Source organism: Podarcis gaigeae (assembly GCF_964106915.1).
Source record: "Podarcis gaigeae genome assembly, chromosome: 5".
NCBI classification, from domain to species: Eukaryota; Metazoa; Chordata; class Lepidosauria; order Squamata; family Lacertidae; genus Podarcis; species Podarcis gaigeae.
In genome coordinates, this window is record NC_139681.1 from 50346456 (window position 1) to 50369834 (window position 23379).

The following is a 23379-nucleotide window of genomic DNA, read 5'->3' on the forward strand; positions in this document are numbered from 1 at the left end:
TCTCCTTGCCTTACCCCATTTCACAAAGGATTGAGGCCTAGGGTTGCAAGGTCAGAAGATCAAAGACCCTGAAATTTCAATGCCCAAACCTGATATTTAGGAGTAACCCTAGTGATGTCACAAGGAGGGCCCTGGTGGTATCATTAAGCATAAAACATTAACCCTGAAACTTAAGTTTGTGAATGGCTCTTATGAACAGCAGATGTTAATAATGAAATTGCCAGTTAGTACTTTAAGCATTTAATTTCCTTCTCACCTCACTATTTACCCACACACACCCTTCACCAATACTTTTATCATTATACAATTGACTACTCTTTAAGGTGCCCCACTACATTCTTGCTTGTTCAGAATAAAATAAAGAATATACATTGGAACATGTAACTTTAATAACAGCGCATGAGATCACCTGCAGTGCAGGTCTACCTTTCTGGCATATAAATCAATCTGGAAGTGGGGAGCAATCAGGGGGGCGTGGTGTCACTATCACAAAGGAAATTAACATTCTGAACCTCTTTCTGAAATCACAATTTATTTCCCAAGCCCTGTGTTTAAGGCACAGTATGTGATGGGTGTTCCAGTCCACTTAAGTAAAGATGTCAAAGATACTCTTCACCTTTCAAAACTTCTATTTCATGCACAGACACAATTTATTCCCCAAGTTCTGGGTTTAAGACACAGTTGGAGGGGCCAAAAATACCACTAGGCTAGCAGAAGGCTCCTTTCAATCTACTGTAGATTTTATTTGAAATAGTCCTGGTGCTGGAAGGGAAAAAACCTTGCTGGACTGAGATTGGGAACTTCCCAATTCAGCCTTTTATTTTCTTCTGCCTCAAAGGCAACTCCCACATCAGTTATTTACCCCTGAAATGATTTTCTAGTCTCCACTTCACTCTAAATGAAGATAAATAAATAAAATACCTTTTCCAGGCTCTCCAGTCTCCACTCAGTCTCCCAGCACTCCTGTCTCCTTGGGTCAATGTTTATCCTTGCCTCCTCAGAGCTGGATCCAGAAAAAGAAGTCATCCAGTAATTGTGGAAGGGAGAAGAGACAACAGGTTTGGTTCCTCCTGCTGCTCTTCTTCATATACTTTGTTACCTTTTGTGCCCCCCCTCATGCCAGGCTCATATGTGCACTCATAACTGACTGAACTCCCCTAAATCTGCCTCTGCTCATAACCCTTCTCCTATTTAGCCCAGTCCATTTTTTTCTCTTCTTGTACCATGCCTCTCACCTCTGAACCCAGGAGGCAAGAGGTTAAATGGGAGGAGGAAGTCACCTGCCCTGAAAGGTTATGCAATTATTTGCAACCAGCTCCTGCTGTTCTGAAGCTTGCAAACTGCATGCACAGTCTTGATCTTAATAGTAATAAAAATTTAAAGGTGCTCTTCCCTACCTGGAGATCCAAGCCCTCTCCCTGCCTCTTGGGGGGGGGGCTATGGTCACAGGCAAACTTGAGGAATTCAAATTTTCCCTGGGGGTCTGACAACCCTAGGGAAGAGACCAGGGGCTGCTTCCTCAAGTGTAGACTTTGAATCCTGAAATGTGGTGTGGAGGGAAGCTGGGGAGCTTGTCTCTTTGGCAGGGAATGGTGGGCACCATAGCACCTGCAGGCACCATGTTGGTAAGGCCAGATGTAGGTAATATTAAACTAGGTAGCCTAACTGCCTGATGGGGAGTCCTGCATTCCTGGCACAAGGCTGCAAGTTTAATCCTCGGCATAGTACTGGCAACTGAAAAGATTCGTAAATATGTGGGGCAGGGAGAAAGGAGGGATACTGAAGACATAACAACTCCCCCTCCTCCAAAGCATTATCTTGAGTTTGGGGGCAGAAGTGAAATTCAAACCCAGGTCTTTGTGGCTTATCATGGCTCACAAGTCGAGTGCCAGCACTGCACCAGGAGTCTTCTTGTAAAGACTTCTTCTTGCCCAGGCTCTCCCTGATCCATAAGATAGAACTGTTGTTTATGGCAAACACTTTTCTCTTTTCTAAATTTCTATTTTAAATCTTTCTTCTTTTACTCCTTTTTTCTTTCTTTGTTTATTCTTTTCCCCCTCCCCCTTTCTTTCTGAATATTGTTTTATAGATGTATAATTATGTTTATGTGTATATGTATGAAATTTGTTCTGTATTTCTTTTCTTATTTGATATTCTTTTTTGTATTCAATAAAATTTATTAAAAATAAAGTATAAAAAATAGGACCTTGCTTTTATTTGAATTCCCTGAAATCCTGTTTTCATTGGTTTTCAACATGCATTTATACTACTGTTTTACCAATTTTGTGCTGTATTCTTGTTCAAGTAGTGTATTGCTTTTACAATGTGTGCTGTGTGTTGTTTTTTTAAAAAAATATTAAGCAGTTTATAAATGATTTTAAATAAAATACATGATCACATTGATTGATCCTGAGGCAAGCACCTAACTAGGCCCGGCAGACATATTTCAACTAAAAGAGAACTACTCAAACCGTAGGGGATCCTAAGTTTATTTGGGATGGGGACCACACAGTGACAAAAGCAGTGTTCATTTGTTTTACAGGTATGACAGGTTCAAGAGCCCTCAAAGCACAAAAAGTTGGCAACTCAAGCTGAAAGGAAGGAGCCAAGCCTCCACTGCCACAGCTTCCCTCAGCCTGCTTCTCCTGGTCCCTCCCTCCTCCCCTCCTCCCACTAGTAACTGCCATTTTCCCCTCAGCCGCCATGTCCTTTTTGTGACATCATAGGCTGCCTGTAGCTAACGGCAACAGCTGAGGAGGCATCAGCACAACCTCCCTAGCTAGCTAGGCCTAACAATTGTGGCGGCACCTCAGCAAAGATTTGATCATTATTAAAAATATTTATAGCCCATACTAAACTCAGGCTTTTGACCGTAGGTTATCTGTCTTTGAAGAAAAAGATGGAATGGACATTTGTGAGGGAGAGGGATATTTATTTAGAAAGATAAGGTGGCTTGCACTTAGGCCCTGCAGCGCTCTTCATTGCTTTCACAAGAGAATGGGGGAGGGGGGCGTCTTAACAAAGCCTCACCAGAATTCTGGCCCTGTGGTCCTCTGCATTGCTTTCATGTGTGGTTTTAAAAAAGCTTCTCACTGGACTGGCTTCACACATCCACAGGAGAAAAGAGCACAGAGAAAATAAGCTCTTACCCACATTGCTCCACCAGCTTCTGCTTGGCAACTTTGTCCGCTATCTTCAGCCTGCCACCTTGCATGGGTTCATCTATTCATGAATATCCACCAGTTTCCTTTCACAGATCATCTTCACACACATACATAGGCATATTCAAAACCTCCCACCAGCCAGCTTTCAACTGCCTTCAAGCCATAATCCCTTTCAGGAAGTGAACGTGCCTTATTATCCTGCCACAGTATCCCACAGCCAGATGATCACCTCCAGCCAACTACCAATTTGCCTCCAAACAACTGAGGGGAAATACTGCTGAATGTCTCAGCTATGTTCTGCTGGGGAAGAGGAAATGGCTCACCTTTACATCCACTCAGCTGCCATGTACTTCGTTGTCCATAGTCAACGGCAACAGCTGGAGATGCATCAGCATAGTCTCCTCAGGCTTCAGAATGGTGAGTGCACCTCGGCAGCAATTCATTTGTATGTTTGTTTGTTATTGTTGTTGTTTAGTCGTTTAGTCATGTCCGACTCTTCATGACCCCATGGACCAACCTTAATCTGTACTGATACCAGGGAGGGGCATGCCATAAAACAGTTGTAGGGGACCTTTTTCTGCACCCGGGGTTGCATGCTAGTGGTGAATGGGGGTCAGAGGCAGAGGGGAGTGCCCCAGCCAATGTAACTCTTACAGTTGCACGGTAGGCTATATCCCAGCTATGAAAAACCCAGAGGTTTCTGTGCCCCCCGTCCCCACCTTTCAATCCACTTAAAGCAAGAAGCATTAACTAAGTTCAAGGAAACATTTCAACCAGGCAAAATCACTTCAGGGTGTGGCATACAGTTGGTGAGGAGTATGGGCTGCATTTGACTTGTGGGCAAGACCTTCCCCACCCCTATCATAAAGCCCAAGGGTTATATCTAACATGAGCTGCATTCAAAGTAGATCTGTTGAATCAATAGGCTTAGTAACATAAATCCATTGATTTCGATGGGTCTTCTCTGAGTATTTGGATATCACTTCAATTATTGAAAACACCAGCCCACAAAGACACTTAAAAAAAGCTAAAGAGAGCAAAAGGCTAAAACACTAGTTTACCATTAAAAAAAAAACAACCATAAAAACTTGAGAGCACTTAACCTAGTGACCAAAATTGTTTGTAATTGATTCCTTATTGTTAGAGTTAAGTCTACAAAGATGCTTGAATTTTCAGCTCCACCAACGATTGCCAGAAAATGTATTAGGCTCTTCCTGTGCCTGTACATTAGGCTCTGGCCTTTTCCCCCCTCCCCCATTTGGCAACACTTCTATTGCATGAGACATCTAAGGATCCAAGCCATTCTAGAGGTGGAAATATTTTGGGCCAAGAACAATATGAAGTAAATATACTCCAGAGTTCCATATCTTAAAACCGTGAAAATAGCAGGTCAGATTATCTATTTTCAGTGGTACAAGGTATCAAGTTTTATTTATTGTCCTTCACCACAAAAGGCTGCAGGGTGGTGGACAAAAATAAGAGAATATAAAAGCATACTATGGAATTAACAGAAACAATAAAATAATCAACCTATAAAATAAGGATCCTTGGGGTGAGCTGCTGTTTCGTAGGGAGGTCATTCCACAGACATGGAGCTACCAACAAAAAGCTCTTCAAAGGAGTGGGGAAGAAGACCTTGCTATGTACATTGCTATGTACACTAGCAACCAGAAGAGGGAAGTGGGATGTTTTCACTGTCCCCACCAATCACCTTGCACAAATGTAAAATATCTCAGGACACTAGGTCTGAACACAGGTCCTCATCATGGAGGTTTCATTCCACCCGCCACCCCCCAAAAATGGCTCCATATGATCCTGAGCAGCTAGGAGCTTGCCAGCCACCATTGGCGCCTGCCCCAGATGACCATATGAATCCACCATATGAGCTAGGACTGAACCAAATCCTATGCAGCTGTCTGGTTTTTATGAACATTGCTTCAATGTGATTCCAACCAGACCACATGCTTGCTGGCTGCAGAGGTGCTTTTATAAGCGATCTGGTAGACTCACCAAACATGTGAAGCAGGTTAGTTATGGCATTCACATAATGCATAAACACTTCCATGACTATTACAACTCAGACTGCTTTATAACATATATCAATAAGATCCAAACAAGTAATTTTTGAATAGCTACATCAAAATCAGTGGGACCACTTCAAAACCCTGGAGTAACTTACTTGAAGATAGCCATGGTGTCAATGTGGAGTGATGGAGCATATGGAGTGATGACCAACTGCACTGACATAGTCATAGTCTAGCTATTTATTTACTTTTTCATACACTTTCACATTCCTAAGTAGCCCCAAAGCCGATTGTGTTGATACCTAGCAACATCCCCAACTCTGCTTTTATACCAAGACTCAGAGGTTCAGAACCTCCCTCAGAATTCTTCTGTCAGTAGGCCCCTTAGAAGGCCCCTAAGGCAAGAGGATGGGGCATTATGGGTGGAAGAAGCCATTACTCAATAGCAAATGCAGTGTCCCCACACAATCCATAAATCAAAAATTGTATAGTAAATACAACACAGAAGTTGATTGTCCACAGTAATGAAGCTGTCTGATGAAGCAGCATTCATATTACCAAAGAGCTTTTCTGCAAAAAAAACAGAGGTGGGGGTGGGAGAGAGATTAGGTTACCAAAACCTATTACTGGTCATTCTGGCCTGACTCAACAACACATTGAGGTAGCTTGTATTAAGATTTCTTCCTAGCTTTTATCTTTCAGGATCTTAAACAGTCATTTTTCTCTAAGCATAACAGTTTTGTCTATTGACTGGTCATCTGAAACTTCTCCATGTAGCTTCTATGAGATCATGCCTTGGATGCCTTGATGGATGATTCCTTGGAATATTTTCTTGAATTTTATAAATGCTTGGTAGCAGTGAGGAGTGCCTTCTCTCTCTCTACTGCACTGATTCAATAGCTACTAGCTAGCTGTCTGCTACAACAAATGGATTCTTTTTTCCTATACAGTCATACTCATGTTATGGACGCTTCAGGTTACATGTTTTCAGGTTGCAGACCGTGGAAAACCCAGAAGTACCGGAATGCTTTACTTCCGGGTTTCGCCGCTCGCGCCTACGCAGAAGCGCCAAGTTGTGCCTGCGCAGAGGATGCAAACGTTGTGGGTTGCAGACGTGCCTCCGTCACGGATTACATCCGCAACCCGAGGTTCCACTGTATACATAAAAATTTGATGTTGTTGCCACACTGCAGTTCACACGGCTTCAGCATGTAAATTTACACTAAGATTGCTTTCTTAGGCGGAGAAATAGTAGGGAGCATAGCATCAATAAAAGTTGTATTATATACTACTACTACTGCTGCTTATTATTATATAGCTGGCCATAAATATTATCTGAACAGTTTACAACAAAAAATGCTAAAAATACAATCTATAATTTTAATAAACAAATAAACAAAAGAAGTAAAGGCAGTCAAACCTGCCCCACCCCACCCAAATCTCTAAACCTTCTTTACATAAAACAATTTACCGCCAAGATTTAGAGAACAATTAATAACAGGTCCATTAATAAGGTGAATCATCAAAGGCTTTTTAAAGCACTACCCCAAACATGGAACTATGTCTGAAAAGCAAATTCCCTAACCCTAAATCTGCAACTGATTAAAAGATAAGCGATAGGAAGCAGTCATAATGGTCAATTTTTAAATGAAGAGAAATGAGAAGTGGGATGGGGTGGTAGTGGCACTTTTCAGTATCCCTTAATGGCCTTTTATGTGGTGGAAATAATGGAAGGACAGCAACCTGATGCATAATATCCCAGTCATCAGTTAGTTCCTGCTGCTGGAAGTCATGTGGTTAATGATAAGTGTTCCCAAGCTAGGACACTGCAGTACCAGGGCTTGTGCTGCTGCTGTGAAATGAAAACTCCAATGCTGGTGTTGCTGAAATAGCAACTTCCCTTCTGTTGAACCAATATAATGAGGGCCCATTCTCACTATTCCCTCAATGTGTGTTGGCTGTGGAAATAAGTAAGCCTATGTTATGTGTCAAGCAAGTAAACCCAGGGTGTGTGAGCAGTGTCAGTGTCGTACACTGAATGCAGGCTTGATCAACTTTAGACATTTCACCTCAAAATGTAGACACTAGGTAGGCACTTGCTGCAACTTAGGCTGAATGTAGCATGTAAATTTTGCAGGTCAACCACCTTGCCACAGGCTGATGCAATTAGAACTCCACACTGCTTGTTCCTGAGGTGGAAATGATACCTCAGAATATCTGCAAATATATTAACGGGCATCAAGTGTTACAAACATTTTGTCTTATCCTTTTCACTGGTACCCAGTCCTTCTCTGGACGTAATTCGAAGTGCTAGTTTTGACCTTTAAAGCCCTTTGCAGTTTGCGACTTCAGCGGTGTTATGGTGGGAGGGTTGCAGAGGAATATAGCTCCAAGACCTTTTTTCAGAGCAGTAGCAATGGCAAGTGATTTGCCTGGGAACCATGGTTACTGACAGACCCTCTTTGTTCCAGCAAGTGAATAAGTGAATTAAAATTTGGATGTGACCGATTAACATAGAAGAAATCAGAGGCTGGATGCTTCTTTCCTTTTCTTTTCTTGGGCTCCTACTTCAGGTTTGCATTTTAACTGCAACACCTATTTGCATGTTTTGCATTTCTGACTGAAAGCTTAAGGTTGCATTTCAGCTGGTTGAAGATCTTTTGTTGAAGCTCAGTGGCTTTCTCAAGCTGAACCTATGCAATCAGTAGAAAGGATATTGATTTCAATGATGTTTACTTCACGCTGGGAAACATTTTTTAGGACTGCATTCATGCAGATTCTAATAAATTGGATCTTGTATTATGTAATGCTACTCTTTGATGTGTATGTGTTTGAGTGTAATAATGGATCAACATATTTGCCTTTAGTTTTGGACTCTTGAGGGTATAGCTATGGAGGCTGTCCTGATGAGTTCCTATACTTCAATGTTTACCACAACACCATTGTACTTCACTATCAGAAGAATTCCCTGTTCTCACATTGCCTACTGTTCCTTGATATCTTTGTCTGACACTTCTTTCCAAGTACCCAAATGAAATATGGTGAATGATAGAGAAAGGTCCTTTTCAATAGTGGTCCCTGAGTTGGGGAATGCTGCCCCCAGAAGGGCCACTTGTTGCTTACTTTAAAACTTATATATCAGGCCAATATGTGGTCTCAGGCCTTTTAAATCTTTATTATGCTGCGCCTTGCATTGTTTTAGCTTTGTGAAAATTTTTACTGCACTTCTGATGTTGATGGGAGGGCCCAGGGTCGGGGCTATGAACAGTCCTCTTCACGTGGCTTACTTTTAACTCCTCAGTGTTGCAGCTGTCCATGCAACTCTGCAGGCAGTAGTCCAAGTCCTCTGGTGGCTTTAAGGTTATGAAAAGGAGTGGGTTTTTTGTTTCTTTCTTTCTCCAAGGAATTGATGCAAAGCTAATATTAGAGTGATCAGAAAAGATTGCAGCCAGATGAACTAAAACCATATGCTAAATGAACTGAATCAGATGAGCAGGGTGACTTTAACTGATCAGTAGATCAGGGTCATTCAAAGCTTGTAAGTCGAAAGCAGGCTGCAAAGTGCTATATAAAGATAATTGAAATGAAGGGAGCAACTTAACAAAACCGCGAATGAAATTCAATGTGGATAAGTGCAAAGTGAGACACATTGGAGAACTAATCCCATGTAACGATAATGTTGGCTCCAAAAAGACAGTTGCCAAAGCCAACCTGGTGCCGTTTTTGTCTTTTCTATATTTAACAGCCCTGGAATGCCAACTTTTGAGGCTGTGCTTTTTCAGACACAGCAAATTAGGCCTTAATTCCAATAGAGAAATGCATGCTATTATCTGAACATTAGAGATCATTGTCAATGTGTGCTAAGCACCAAAAATTAAGAGATAGGGAGCCATCCATTATCCCCATGTTGTGTCTCCCTTATCTGTTCCAAATGCCCCCTTTCCTTTGTCACTCTAAAGTGACATATGTCATCAAGGAAAATATGATTTATTGGAGGATGCACATCATTTTTCAGAATGTATGATGACTGCTCCCATAAAAAATAGTGAGCAAGATGATAGTTCCTTCCATGAGTTGTATAGAACACTATCTGTGAAGGTTAGGTCAGGTTTTATGTCAGCAAAGTACATTGCCAGCCCATGATAATAAACAGTTTTTAAACACCAAGACAATCTAATACCCTAATTATAGGTCTTGTCCAGTAAAACAGTTCCTGTCAATTCCGTTATCAGTTTCACACCACAAATGGTCCTTGCTAATGAAGTTCCCTGCTCGTGAATATGAACGGTTAGTGTTTTTCCTCAATATGCTATCTCATAGCTGCCATCTGGAGACACATTTTTCTTGTGATAGTGGTTTGATACAGAATGTCTAATATTTGAGAGCAGTTTGCCGCAGAGACCATACCAGCTCTGAGGAGAGTCTCCCCACTAGCACTAGTACTAGCACTGAAGTACTAGGAATCTGTGGCAATATTTCCATAAAGCACATGTGAGGAACTTTTGCCCTCGCCCCCAATATTGTTGGACTACGTCTCCCATCAATACTGACCCATTGGCAATTGGCAATTCTGGCTGGTCCTGCTGGGTTCTGGAGTCAAACAACATTTGGAGGGCAACATCCCTGCCTAGAGCTTTCAGTTATTATGCCTCCTCTATGGAGCCGCTGCCATTCAGGAATACTTCTAGAGACTTTCACATGGTGGATATGACATAGGATCTAAATTTGAGGGTTCCTGTTCCGAAACAACTGAAACTTTTTTGGGGGGTGGCTAAAAGGAGTTCTCTATGATTAGCAAAACATTCTCATATTTATTTATTTAACATTTTTAATTACACCTTTCAGAAAACATTTCTCATCATATGGCAAATATATGAGTTAAGCCTGCAACAGTGTTTAAACACCACATAATTTAAAACTTGGAAAAACTGCCAAAGACATTATAAAATAGTCCTCACCCTTAAAACAATACAGCCCTGAACACAGTGTAATAAAAATAAAATAACTTTACAGGAGTAGCCCTTTTAAAACCTTTTTTTTAAGCTGCAGAGAATAAATATTGCAGGGATGGGACGTGCCTAATCTCCCTTGGAATATCAAAATCTGGAGAGAGGATGCTGCAATAAGAGGGGAAGAGTTCCTCCTCCTGCCCATTTGTATGAGTTCTGCACTATGCCAAGCTGTAACAAGAGGGTGCTGAAGGTAAGGGAAATAGATTCTTTATGGAAGTAACTATGGCAGGTGGCAGGGGTTGACTGAATATCCTACAGCTGTAAAGACTGACTGATAAAGAACGAGCTCTGTTAAAAAGGAAATGAGGGGAAATACATGACACCATACAGTTCCTGCCACCCAGGGACTCATTCATGTATGCTTCCTGAAAGGGAACATGATAGCTTGAGTGGAAAGGTTCCATTTATTCAAAGGCCAAAGGGGAAAGATTGTTTAAAAAAATCAAAAAAACTTTTAATGGATTTCTGACAAAGGACACCAATGAAACAAAGTAACACCTGTTCTCTTGACCCAATCATTGGGGGAAATGCTCCTCTAATCAGGAATGTTTTCCAGACAGAAATCATAATGCCAATTGAAAAAAATGGAAGCATCCAAACAGTGTTGATGCTACCAATGGGGGGTAAGTTGGGCTGGTAGGGATGTGGGGGAAATTTGATTAAGTTCAAATTTAAATGCAAACCTACCTAAGGCTTCCCACAGGCATCTGGTTGACCACTGTGAGAACAGGATGATGGAAAAGATGAGCCTCATCCAACAGGCTCTTCTTATGTCCCTGTGTTCATATCTTATGTTCTAATTCACACTTTCTGAAACAATGTCTTAATGGAATCCCAGCTATAGTTCGTACTCTTCTGAAGTGTGCAATGCTGTCCTCCAGCCAAGTAATATGTTTAACAATGCCTATACTGGGCCAAATTGTGCATAAAAATGCATATACTCATGAAAATAACATAAAAATGCATTATATTATAGGAAATCGCTTTGCAAACATTTGTATATTAAGAGAAATTCACATTAAGATGCTGATGAATTTTCATTAGGACCTTTTTTTTAAGTGGAAATTGATGTGAAAATGTTATAAATTGGCTGGAGAAATGAGAAATAGAGAGGAGCCAAAATGGACAGATTTAACCATCCATGGGGACTGGTAAGAGGGAGTAAATAGTAGGAGCTGGTGATCAGGGATGGAAGAGAGGAAAGGCAGTAATGTCAAATAATGAGGAGTTTGGAATTGCAATGGTGCTGTCATCTACATAAGAACTTTTTCTGTTAGAAGATTGGATATGTATAACACAGGAGTATTCACACTGAGAGACTCTACAAACACAAGGCATTTAGGAAACATGACCACACAGGATAGCTACTCCATGGAAGCCATGACAAGGAGGTATTCAGGTGATCATTACATTCCCCCGTGAAGATCTTTCCAGCTGAAAGTGGCCATCTGTGACCACCAGCAGTGTCTATTCAAATGCTGAATCCCACAAGGATATAATGCGCAAATCACAGGAGCCCTGTGTCCCTTGCCATAGACAGAGGGAAACAGTAGGGTGACAGGCCCAAGTGGAAACACAAGCACTCTGGTTTATCCAGACATTCTCTGTCCCCCTCTTGCCTTTTTTCCACCTCCCCTTGTTCCCTCTCAAACCCAGGATAGAAAAATCATCCCACTTTTTGGGAAGTAAAGTGCCAACCTGTCACTGAAAAAGATGTAAGCGGAAGAAACATTTAATACCAAGAAAATATCTCTGGGTGCTCTCACAAAAAGAAAAAGCAATGGGAAGGTGAGGCTGTATATGTGTATGCGAGAGAGAAGACAGTACTCACTGTACTGATAAACTTTAAAATGTGATTTACTCTGTGAAGGCAGCAGCCTCAGACATCAAAGCTTCAGATTCAATGCAGTGTCAAAAAACCATGAAGCTTTAAGACTCAACCAAGCATCGACACCAAGCTGAAGAAGAAGCTTTTACTCTCGACACCGCTGACTGAACGGATTAGGCTTTAAAACACACACACACACAGAGAGAGAGAGAGAGAGAGAGAGAAAACCCTTCATAACCTTCTCTCTCTAAAAGCTGCTAGTGGGGAAAATAAATGACTGAATTTTGAGTGTTTGCCCAAGTGCCTCCTTATTTATCCACTGACTTCCTCCTAGTTCTCTGCAGATTTGTTAGGAGGCCAGTGCGAATGCACTAATGAATTAATTATAACCAAGATATCCAGTGCCCCTTGCAAGGAGCAAAGCAAATGGTTTGGAAAGGATGCCCTTCGTTCTGTCCTGAACTTTTAAATGGAGCAGTTATGCTGGAAGGGTGAGGCTTCAGGTTGCAGCCCCATTTATTTATGAGCTGAGTTCCTTTGCAAACAATAGCAGGCAATATTTAGCTTGGGGTTTGAAAGTGTATCTAATGTTCAAAACCCACCTTGGAATTCCCTACCCTCTCTCCCCAGCAAGATTTCCCAGTGACTTCGTACAGCATATGACCTTCACATTTCAGCACTAAAGCCATTAGTCAAATGGCAGGTGCTTTCTGAGCGGTCAACCAAAAAGACTGGCATTGACTTTAATGAGCACTTTTTAAAAAACCACCTATTACTTTCAACCAAGATTGTGGTTCTACACAGGGAGTAAAATTGCTAATGCACAAATTAGTAAAATAAGATTAAAACTACCAATTTCTGACCAACCACCTTTACTTTAGAAATCTACAATTTCTTTCGTGGGCAATTTCTGCTGCAATATACAGCAGCGTAAATCAGAAATAATATCATTGATTCTTCTTTTTCTTCTTCATCATCATGCATTGATCTCTCTTCTCAAGCCTGATGCAGAAAGGACAATTTAGCAGAGAAGAAAAACAATGGCATGAAACATCCCTAGTAAAAAAAACCCTGGTTACCTCTAAAAGGCATCCCTCCTGGCTCTTATTAATGCTGAGATCATTTATGAAGCACTGCATTTTTATTTCTGGAGTCAGGGCAGCCAACCAAGTTTAGTGACATGGAACAAGTTGTCAATAGCTTTACAGACCTGCAGAGGATTTTAATTGGATAGGAGCATTTGGAACTCTGTGTGTGTGTGTGTGTGTGTGGACGCTTAGAGAGAGGGAGAGGGCATTAGCTCTTCTTAGGAGCAAAGGATGTGTCCATGCACTTCAATGCAAAAAGAAACTAATTCATTTTGTATCTTTCATGGCAAAAATTCACCAAGTCACAAATACTTTGCCTCTAGCACAACAAAGGAAGAAGAGATCTAAAAGTATTCTATGGCAGGCAGTTTCATACTCTGGTATTGCCTTTTTGAAAGATAGATCATTTCAGACATTACCATTAGCTTGGAAACATTTTTTGAAATAAATTTGTCTTTGTTGCTATTCTTTCTTCCTTTATCCCCCTAACGTGCCAAACCTATTTTAACCATCCTAGCTGTTCAAACACAGTCCAGATTGGAATGTTAATCCCATAGTAGATCCAAGCCACAGTGATATGAACTTCGCATATCCAGACGCTTTTGTTCCAGTGGTTTTCAATCATTGGCCTGTGTGGATAAGTGCCAAACCACAGACTTTCCCCTGCCAGTCCACAGCAAGGAAGTCTACTCAGTGGCGTAGCATGGGGGGTGCAGGGGGGGCCGGCCGCACTGGGTGCAACATTTTGGGGGGGGGGTGCGCTCACACTCGCATCTCTCTGCCCCTACTAAAATCTACGGGTTAGGGGGCGCAAATTACTTGCCTTGCCCCGGGTGCTGACAATCCACGCTACACCACTGAGTCTACTGCTATGGGTTGAGACCCCTTCATTTGCTTCTTTATTTGTCAGCAAACCACCATCTATCCCCATTCGCAAATGCTTAGTTGCTTACTTGATATCCCTCAGGAAGCTGCCTTTGCACAATCAGGCCGTTTGTCTATCTAGCCCACTACTGTCCACACTGGCTAGCAGCAGTTCTTCAGGTGTAAGACAAGAGATACTCTCAGTCCTTTCTGGAGATGCTGGGAGTTGAACCTGGGACCTTCTACATGCAAGACAGATGCTCTTCCACTGTGTTCCTTGTATAAGGCAGAAATTGAGCTCAGCTTTTTACAGCTATGTGCATGAAATCATTCACCATAGACTCCTGCCGACGATTTGTTGGCAGGCTAAGAGCAGGATAAGCAAACTCTCCACAGAAGCCCTCTCAGCTCATTAGACTAGATTACACTACAGCACCACCCGCAGTGTGAATAAAACCTCAGTATACAGCATGCATAAGTATATAGTAGCAATATCCTTGGTCAATTTCATATGTGAAGAATAATGGGTAAGGGAATTTTTAACAAGAATTTTTAACAAAACAAACAAGAAGATTCAAAATGGAAACATTAACCCCATTAAAAGGTTTAACATGAATGCCCAGGGGGATCACTGACACTCGCATCATTCACCATGTACTCAGAAAGGAGCCTTTTAAATTGTTCTGATACACGTGTTTATGTGTTGCTCATTACCAGTAATGTCACAGGAACAATCTACTAGGTGCCTGTGACATGTAATGGAGAAACATACATTGCTTACAGCAGTGCTGGTGGTACTGCAAGGAGCTGCTTTTGGCTCTTTCCCTGGAGTGCATGAAGTGCAATGAAAATATCCAAGCAGGTTACATCAGAGATTCCATGGTAGGTCAGAGGGGGAAAGTGTTTATGCTAGGAGTAGTTTAAGTTGAGTGCATAACAAGCAGCCATTGTGCACATTCACCATGCCTCATGGAGTATGTACATAATGGCTGGTTGTTATGCACCCAGTTCAAACTACTCCTAGCATAAATGCAGGGAACAGTTGAGTAGTAAGCGGGAGGAGCCTGCGGCCACTAGAGTAAAAGGAGAATTTTAATCACTATTGCAGGGAGAGGGATGGGTTGCCCACCTCTGAACTAGTGATATTAACAAAGGGTATGCTACTTGGAAAGTGGGCATATTGTCCAGATAATGTGTAAAATTCAGCTGAGATAGGCTTATTCCCTCAAACTTGTTGGAAATTATGCATGATGTCTGGAGAGCGTACAAAATGTCAAGTTATGTGCATTCTTCATGGCCTGTGGGAGAGTCTGTTTATTGAAAGTCTGTTTATTGACTGGGAAATGTACACAGTTTCCTCATGGACAATGCATGTGTATGTTCTTCATTAGGATGAATGTGCACAGGGTGCAGTTGCTCTTCACATTAGTCCCTCAGTTCACATTATCCATATTTTATATCTATATGTATACCTATATGTGTATGCACATGCCATAGGAAATATCAGCTCTACAATACTGCCATCAATTATCCAGCTGTGTTTCCTTTGACTTCACAAAATGCCAAATCATCTCCTACATATTGGCTAATACGTTATCGTCTATGTTTTAAATAAAGTGTCCTGGACATGCAACAGCGGAGTTAAAATTGCATGCAACTGATCAGTGTTCATGGTTAAATGTAATCCAATGAGACATTTCTCCTCTGATTAATTTCAAGTGCATTGTCAAAGATGGTGTAGACAACATCAAATTTGCAGCATGAGGCGGCCCTGATGTCTCTCAACTTCCCTACGATCTGTTATGATTAGTGGGTAACAATCATCACGGCCCCCCCCCAGTTTTCAAGAGGGAGACGGATCAAATACCAAAATACAGAGGGATTCTTCATGCTTCGCCAACAGAGGACGGTCTTTTGTGTATTTGTCAGATTAACATATTCTCGGATGGCATTTCCCAGAGGGAAATATCTGTCTCAAGCTGTTTCTTTCAGGCTCTTGCACACTGTCTGAATGGATCATTATGAAATTGCATCACTAATGCTTACAGCAGAGAAGCTGCTTGGTGCACAACCACAGCAAAATCATTCACATCCTTGCCACCGATGTGTACTTAACTAGTGTTCACACAGCCACACAACTTCCTCCTCAGTCACGAAGGGAGACCCACCACAGCCAACTAATAAAAGCAGCAGAGAGCTTTTAAATTTTTTGTAAGTCAAAGTCAATGAGAAAACACCAGAGGCATTAACATTACCAGCCATATGTGACAGAAAGCTCCCTATCCACAGCAGCTATTTATCTTGCCCAAGCATTTTACAAACTCCTATACCTCAATATTTTTGTTCTCAGGCAGGACCAGAATGTTGAACCAAATGGTGAGAAGGGTATAGCCCTGCTTGAGTATTCCTCCCCTGAACTGTATGAGCGGCAGGGCAGAGGTGCACCCAGTGACCCCAACCCAGCTCTTGCTGCCATGCTGCCTCAAGCCCTACCATCTATGCATAGGGCAGAGTACCTTTCCCAGCCACAGGGTTCACTCACTTATTGGTAATCTCCTGGGAACTGTGTGTCAGTGGTGGGCAGGATCAGAGGGGAAAGTGGGTAAGACCAGAGGCAAAAAGTAAGTGAAGCAATGGATTTGTCTCTTACCCTTGAACAATAGGCCACATTTCAGTCAGGATTTGGCGGGGAGGGCGGGATATAAATAACTTACTTTATTTATTTATTTATTTATTTATTTATAAATGTCAAAGGCATATACACTCCACCACCTACGCAAGTAGGAAACATCACAGTTCAAGGACACATTCCAGACAGAAGCACTCAAGGAGTGCACAGAGAAAGTGCTATTTTTGTTCTACAGCAGTTTGGTTTCTGACAAATACTGCATTATTCCTCTTGCTGTCTGCTCTTTAACATAATTTATGTAATTTACCCAAGTTATATAACTAGTTTATTAACCTGCGTACCTTACACACCTTTCAATATAACGGAAATGTCAAAACAATGTTTAACATACAGGTCCTGATTTCTGCCCACTCATTAAATGAAAACTCGCTTATCCAAATGTAAAGAATTATGTCCAAACCTCACTATGCACTCTGCAGATTCAGATATTCAAAGAGCTGGAATTTACCCACTTTCTTTTTTCCCTTGTCTCTCTTTTGCTGGTTGGCTACAGCCATTTCAGGAAGCAATAATAATAATAATACTTAAACCCCATCCATCTGACTGGGTTGCCCCAGTCATTGAAAAAGGGGGTGTGAAAAATCATAAAAATCTCAGATTAGAAATGTTCCCACAGGAATCAGCGGAACTTGTGGACTTGTTATGAAGTTGACATAATTAATAATGGAATTTCTGTTGCTCCTCACCTTTGCCTTAGATTTCTACACCATTCATCATCAACTTCATTCTTCCAAAACACTTGACCAAGAACACAAAGTAGTAAGCTAAATTATGTAATCAGAGCAATATAACTACAGTGGTACCTCGGGTTAGGAACTTAATTTGTTCTGGAGGTCTGTTCTTACCCTGAAACTGTTCTTAACTTGAAGCACCACTTTAGCTAATGGGGCCGCCTCCTGCCGCTGCACCACCACCACACAATTTCTGTTCTCATCCTGAAGCAAAGTTCTTAACCCGAGGTACTATTTCTGGGTTAGCGGAGTCTGTAACCTGAAGCATATGTAACCTGAAGCATATGTAACCCGAGGTTCCACTGTAATTGACATGATTTTCTTCATTTATGCACAGAGCTGTAGAGTTCACATGGCCCTACCGATGGCTTTGGAAAGCTGAGCAAAGTAAAAGGAATATATTTTTCTCACACTCCCCAAAAATGTGTTGGGAGATGAACATGTGACATCTCCTGAATGCATCTCTAAGATGACATTATCATCTGTGCTGTTATTGGGCCAGATGGAAATAACTGAGCGCCATTTACAAACTCAAAAGCCAGAAAGGTCCTAATTTATATTGTTTACCAGATCCAGCTGCTCAAAGCAAATGCTTCTCTTCTACTCCCACTCCCCCTTCTTTCTCCCCTAAGGTAAGTTTGGGCTTAACATCCCCATCAATCAGAGACAATTCTTTTGTACCAATATGTTGACGTACAAAGTTACACTTCCCTTTGGAAAGCAACATGGCTCTTTTATTAAACTCATCAGTTTCAGTTGCCAAGGCTGAGAGTTCCTAAGTTGTCAGAAGTTGCTTCAATGCCTGATGGGAATGTGAAGGGGATGGTAGTTGTGCCTACGATTTCTGGGAAGACATGTGCCCAGGAAGAACACTTGTCATGACTGATGTGTCAGCCTTCTGAGAGCAGTGATTAAAAATGAATATTATGAGATCTTAGATCAAACTAATTTGCACTTTCTCCATCCTGCAGACATCAGCCAGGGTGAGTTTATAATGCAGATACACTACCCAACAGCAGTACAGGCAAGGGCAAGATTCTGATGAGCACACCCATGTGTTGAAGTTGTCACTTGTACAGACAATTAGATTTACTAACCAGCTGTACGAGTGAAAGTACTCAAACAAATTACTATCTGGCTTTTTCTGAGAGAAATGCTTAAAACATGTATATGGACAGGTTTATTGGATTGGTTGGATGAACTATAAGTTACTCTTAGGTTCTGTAGAGTAGAGTATTCAAAATAGTAGCATGCACTACTGTTCACTTTGTTTACAGTTTTAAGAAATGAAAAAGAACAAAGCAAGAGTGACAGAGATGCACACAGAAGGCCCCATATTCAGTTCTGTGCACCTTTGTCTGAATGTGGAGCCCTCCAAACATTTTGGACTCCAACGCCCATCATTCCTAGCCAGCATTGGTCAGGTATGATGGGAGCTGATGTCCACAACATCTGAGGGTGCCATGATGGCTATCCCTGGTTTAAGGCAGTGCAGTGGTACCTCGGGTTAAGTAGTTAATTCGTTCCGGAGGTCCGTTCTTAACCTGAAACTGTTCTTAACCTGAAGCACCACTTTAGCTGATAGGGCCTCCTGCTGCTGCTGTGCCGCCAGAGCACAATTTCTGTTCACATCTTGAAGCAAAGTTCTTAACCCGAGGTACTATTTCTGGGTTAGCGGAGTCTGTAACCTGAAGCGTATGTAACCCGAGGTACCACTGTATTGAGTCTGATGGACCAGTGGCCTGACCTTGGTATACTGCAGTTCTGACAATCATTGGAATAAATAAACATAAAAGTGAAAGTGGTGTATTTTAAATAGTATAAATGGACTGTATTTTGGGTAGGTCTCGAAGTCCACCTTTTACATCAGCTTCATTTGATAATAATAGTTCTGACACTGGTCATTCTTTTTTCTCTTTTAGTACAACTTTTGTAAGATGAGAGCCTTGTTCCAGACTAGAGGCTTATGACCATGACCCAGGAAAGACAAAACATTGGTTGTATCCAACCAGAGCTGAAGCATGTAACACCAAAGCAGTTTTGCCAACGGGGTGGGGTGGGGTGGGGGAGAGCCTTGGCTATAGCTACTGTTCATCTGATGGTGTTTTACGCGCTCACTCTCTCTCTCTCTCTCTCTCTCTCTCACACACACACACACACACACCTTGCCTACATTTATTCATTATTGTGTACAGCTCCTTCACAATTTGTATTACATTTTGCCTAATTATGCTATGGTTGAAAACCTGCCACTGGTTTTAGTTAACTAATTAAGGATTTACAGTTATATGAACTCAGTATGCATGCTAGCCAAGCTGCTGCCTATTTATTGCAGCACATACAGAGATACGTTTTAGATGAATTCCTTTTCAAGTTCCTTTACACATCTGTGATAAAAGGCTTTGGATGTGAGCCTAATCCATTCAGTCACTGGAAGTTTTGCCTTTTATTTCAATGGGATATAGACTGAATATTCCATTGCACAGAACATCCCATCACGTTGTCCCAAGGGAATGTACAAGTCGAGCAAAGGTGCAGAGATGCCATATGTTAGATGTCTTTCTATTGCCATTTGCATTTCCTTTGGCACACTAGATTGAGAACTAGTTTTAGCACAGGTTAAATACAGAGACATACACATAACTAATTCTTTTTCTGGACCTCTCTGCCTTTGTGATCCAACCCTTTTCACACTTTCAGGTTGTTAGTAATGGAGTCTCATCCCTTCCATATGCTATATGGATTCTATCACTTTTCCCATTTCTGTAAAGGACAGGTGTCTACCCTGCCTGACAGGTCTGAAAAATGAATGATTTTCATTGCGCCATGATAGATACACTCCCTAGACAAATCTGATCATGATCTACAGACAACTTCTTTAGAAGATTGACTCAAAGCTTGAAAAATGGTGTGCATATCCCCTTGAGAAGTACAGCTTCTCTCTGAAATAGGAAATAAATTATCAGTGCTCCGTGGCTATTCCATCATTTTATCCTCTGATGGAAAAGAAAAGCTATTTGCCTGTTTATCACAATGATCATCGAAACGAGGAAACCTTCCTGAGTTAGAATTGGAAGCATGAAGATCATCAGTTTTTATTTTTTAAAAAAACCTCTTTCGGGGTATATCTCAAGTACCTTGTTATTAGGACATTTTTTGTAATGTTCCAGAAATCCTCTGATAACATCTTGGTAGGACTTTGATCTTGCCTCCCTAAAATCTATTTAGATCTGCTTGTAAAGTTCATTCTTTATTAAACGCTTGATGGCAGAATCTTGTGGCCATTGTGTAATGCCATGGAGCTGATCTAGGTTGTATTTTTCACTGCATATTGGTAATTGTGAACCAGTGTTATGAACACCCAGATATACAAATAATGAGTCACCTATCTCTTGGAAGAGAAGGATGGCGGAGGAGTGGCTCAAACCAGTAGCTGGTGAGTTGTGTCAAAGTATCTTACCACAGGGCTACTGAGATATTTTTTGGGCTATGGAGATCAGATCTGGAGCTGCGTCCCCAGCCCTTAGCCCTTCCAGCTCACTTATTCATACAGCCACCTGTTTTGTCAAACACATTACTTGTTCCCTCACAAAGGTTTTCTTGTGGAATATAGAAAAGTACAAAATATTTAATTATTATAAACTACTCTAATGAAAGAATTGTTCTGCTTTTAAACACTCCAGAGGTGGTCTTTAGCAGCATAAGCTGCTTGAAAGCGCAATTGCAAACTGCCCTGTGCTGCACTGCACTGCACTTTGAAGTCCCATTAGTTGGGATTTCAAAGCACAATATCACCTGATGTCACTATGATGTCAGGTGATTGACAGGTGGGCAGTTCATCCATCTGTCTAACTGAGCCTATCAGGGGTGAGGAGATAAGGTACTAGCCTCCTGGGTCAGAAAAAGTTTCCAACCCCTTATCTGCAGCCAAGCCCCTCTACCCCTCTATAAATTACTTCTTGAGTCTCTCAGGTTAAGGCATCCTGTACACACCTGGGAGTTAGCCTATAGAACTCAGGGGTGAGGCTAATTTTGAGTGGACATGCATAGGATTATATTGAAAGAGTCCAAGCCAATTTTTTAACTACTTGGTCCTGAAAGAAATATACTTTCCTTTACAGGGATGTGAAGTTCTTTCTTCTTACGGTACTGTAATTCCTTCTTAGCTATACCCTGTTATTGTCCATGATAAAAAGGATGCTTTCATCTAGTGGGGGAAATCCCCCCACCATCTTCTAAAAAGTTCAATTAATTTCTTATCTTTATTAAACTGGTCCTAATTTAATTCTTATGGCTTTCTACAAAACGGAGCACAGTTGACAGACTGTATAGCATTTTTAAATACTTTAATTGTTTCTCTGCCACTTGGAACAGAGATAACATATTTCTCTTCAGCTTTAAGATTCTCCTGCAGCCATAAACTTTGAATATAAATATGATACATGGACCTGGGGCCTGTTCTTGCACCTGCACAAAAGTGGATAAGATGACGCTGTCTTTTTGTGTCCGTCAGATTCTGTATGTATGTTCATTTGAAAAATGACTGGGAAAGAGCATGAAGCAATTACAGTAAGGGATTTAAGCACAAAGCCTGGCATTGCTGATTGCAGGCAGACTTCTAATCCAATTGAATCAGTGGCTGTTGCCCTGAAGTACTTAATATCAGCCTTCATGATGTCTGAAGCCTTCCTTCTTTTCTGTTTTTCTTTTTGCTGTTATTCATCAGCATGTAAGTTAAAAAGGTAAAGGACCCCTGGACTGACCTTGGGGTTAGGCGCTCATCTCACTTAAGGCTAAGGGAGCCGGTGTTTGTCCTCAGACAACTTTCCAGGTCATGTGGCCAGCATGATTAAACTGCTTCTGGTGCATGGAACACCATAACAAGTGCCAGAGCGCATGGAAATGCTGTTTACCTTCCCACCACAGTGGTACCTATTTATCTACTTGCACTGGTATGCTTTCGAACTGCTAGGTTGGCAGAAGCTGGGACAGAGCAACAGAAGCTCATCCTATCATGTAGATTTTGAACCACCAACTAACTTTCTTTCTTTCTTTCTTTCTTTCTTTCTTGTGTGTTTATTTACATAGTTCTTTTTGTCTGTATAATTCTAAGCACCATATCATGGGTTCCCTGGTGGTCTCCCATCTGGTCACCTCAGCAGACCCGCCAAGTGTCCCAATTTTCAAGGGACAGTTCCAGATTTACAGAAGCCATCCCAGTTTCTGATTTGACCCCGGAATGACCTGCTTTTCCTTAGGACATTCCTTTTTTTCATTGGGAAGGGAGGTTTTTTGGTAATGTTTAATGATGTTTTTGTATAAGTTGGAAATGACCGAAAATCATCATCATCATCATGGAATAAGAAATTCTTATTTTCAAGGGAGAAATGTTGGAGGGTATTAGACAGGTATAGGACATAGCTAGTGCTCAGTAGATGAAGGAACAACTGCAGCTGGAATCCAAAGGAATGGGAAAAATTCGCATATTTATAAAAAGTGGAACATGGAAGAAAAGCCGTATGAGAAAACTTAGTAGCATCACTTAAGAGGAGCAGTGCTTGTGGCTTCTCATTTTCTCAGGGCCAAGGGTTGCTGGGTCATCGGGTTCATTGTGACACCTCCCTCTGCTGGCTTATTGGTTACCAGAGTGCTAAAAGGCCTAGTGATCTCCTATGGTGGGATCATTTTGTCTGTGTGAAAGAAAGGAGATGGACATGTAAGTAGGATTTCTCTCAGCATATGAATTCTGCGATGATAGAGAATTCATATTGAGCATAGAGCAGTTAGGGAATACTAACAGTGAGCCCCATTTCTCTTTCTTTTCTAGGCTTTCCAGACTGAGAAAAGTCTTTTCCCGTCTGGGGAGAAAAACTAAGATTTCTCCTCTCCCAGAGACCTCCCCCTCACCCACAACCTCACCCTCCACACCCCTCTTTGAGAAGACACAAAAGGTAAGCCCCTTCAGCATATAGATGTTGC

At 41.5% G+C, this 23379-nt stretch overlaps 1 long non-coding RNA gene across 1 annotated transcript in view; it reads left to right on the forward strand.

The window, feature by feature from the left end:
• The first annotated feature begins 1598 nt into the window (after positions 1–1598).
• Positions 1599–23379, forward strand: part of LOC310845818 — a 41823-nt gene continuing 20042 nt past the window's right edge. Inside the window, exons 1-4 of the long non-coding RNA XR_014564973.1 lie at positions 1599–1625; positions 2543–3581; positions 10232–10390; positions 23228–23351. This is a non-coding gene — a long non-coding RNA (uncharacterized lncRNA). The remainder of the gene's footprint in view (positions 1626–2542; positions 3582–10231; positions 10391–23227; positions 23352–23379) is intronic.